Below are 1,767 nucleotides of genomic sequence, written 5' to 3'. Positions count from 1 at the left end.
CTTTAACAAATGTACTCTCAAAATCACCTGGACTTGTTTGGTGAAATCTTTCCTTCAGGAAGTCAAGAACTCACACATTATCAGCTGCCCTGGGGCAGACCTGTTCTGGGCCTGGTCGCTTTCCAGTGACATTGGGATTATGGAGGGCCTTAAATGTCAAACTGTGAACTTTATAAAGCTTAGTTGAGGTATACTTTACATAAATAACAAACTAAGCACTTTTGACTGCCACACACTGCCCTACTTCTGCTTTCTGGAGCAGCCTCTGGAATATTACCCAGACTGTGATAACCTTTGTGGTAGGCAGAGTAATGACTCTTCAAAGATGTCCACTTTTTATTTTTTAAATCCTCACCAGAGAATTTTTCCCCCCATAGCTTTTCAGAGAGAGTGGAAGGGGGAGGGAGGGGGGGGGAACATTGATGTAAAAGAAACACATCAAATAGTTGCCTCCCGCACGTGCCCTGACCAGGGCCGGGGATCAAGCCTGCAATCGAGGTAAATGCCCTTGGATGGAATTGAACTTGGGACCCTTCGGTCTGCAGGCCAATGCTCTAACCACTGAACCAAACCGTCTAGGGCAAGTTGTCCACTTTCTAATCCCAGGAGCCTGTAAATATGTTAGGTTGCATGGCAAAGGGAATTAAAGTTGCAGGTGGAATGAAGGTTGCTAATCAATTGAACTGGATTTGGGGACATATCCTAGGTTTTCTGGTAGACTCAGTGTGATCAAGGGTCCTTATGAGTGACCAGGAAGGCAGAAGAGGGAAAATCAGAGGTAATGTAAAAAGGACTCTTTGATATTGCTGGACATGGCTTTGAAGATGGGGGGGCCATGAGTCAAGAAATATGAACAGCTTCTAGAAACTGGAAAATGATAGGAATTGGATTCTCCCTGGAGCCTCCAGGGAAACAACTCTGCCAATACCTTCATTTTAGCCCAGTGAGACCCACTTTGGACTTCTGATCTTTAGTACTGTATGATAATAAAAGTGTGTTGCTTTAAACTGCTAAATTTGTGGCAATTTGTTATAGCAGAGAAAAGAGAATTATAGTCTTGAATCAATGCTTGTTGACTAATTGAATTAATGAATCAAGGACTACTTTTTTCATGTAATAATCCTTTTTATTTCAGAAGAGAGAAGATTTAGTTTGGATCATGCTATCTCTCTGAAGGTACTCACATAACATGGAATTCTGGGTGTGATGCTAAAGTGATTTTGAGGTTAATTGAAGAATGCTATATAGACTGACTGCTTGTATCCCCCAAAATTCATATGTTGAAACCTGATCCCTAGTGCGATGGTATTTGGAGGTGAAGACTTTGGGAAGTGATTTGGTCATGAGGGTTGAACCTTTATGAATGAGATTAGTTCTCTTATAAAAGAGACTCCACAGCCTGTTTCCGAGAGCTGTGGCCGATTGTAGCCATGGGATCTTCAACTGCATGGGAGAGCAACCTGGAGAGACTTTGACAGCTCCTGTCAACATAATACCTGCAGCTGCCGCTTGCCTCTCCTATAATATATATAACCCCTCCCCTCCAAAAACAAAAAACAAAACAAAACTCCAGAGAGCTCTCTCAATCCTTCCACCACGTGAGGACGCAGTGATAAGATGTTTGTCTCTGAATCAGGAAGTGAGCCCTCACCAGATACCAAATCTGCTGGCACCTTGATCTTGGACTCCCAGCCTCCAGAACTCTGAGAAATGATTTTCTGTTGTTTATAAGCCTCCCAGTCTAAAATAGTCTGTTATAATATCCTG

The 1,767-nt window shown here is 42.7% G+C and overlaps 1 non-coding gene across 1 annotated transcript; it reads left to right on the top strand.

Annotated features, from left to right (window-relative positions):
* Positions 1-1,395: 1,395 nt before the first annotated feature.
* LOC148094151 (small nucleolar RNA SNORA44) lies at positions 1,396-1,526 on the top strand. The gene has a single exon (XR_015716509.1). It is a non-coding gene; the product is annotated as a small nucleolar RNA SNORA44 (small nucleolar RNA).
* The last annotated feature ends 241 nt before the right edge of the window (positions 1,527-1,767 follow it).

The sequence above is a fragment of the Miniopterus natalensis genome, chromosome 1 (genome assembly GCF_054644295.1).
Source record: "Miniopterus natalensis isolate mMinNat1 chromosome 1, mMinNat1.hap1, whole genome shotgun sequence".
NCBI classification, from domain to species: Eukaryota; Metazoa; Chordata; class Mammalia; order Chiroptera; family Miniopteridae; genus Miniopterus; species Miniopterus natalensis.
This window is presented reverse-complemented; position numbering and strand designations above follow the sequence as displayed.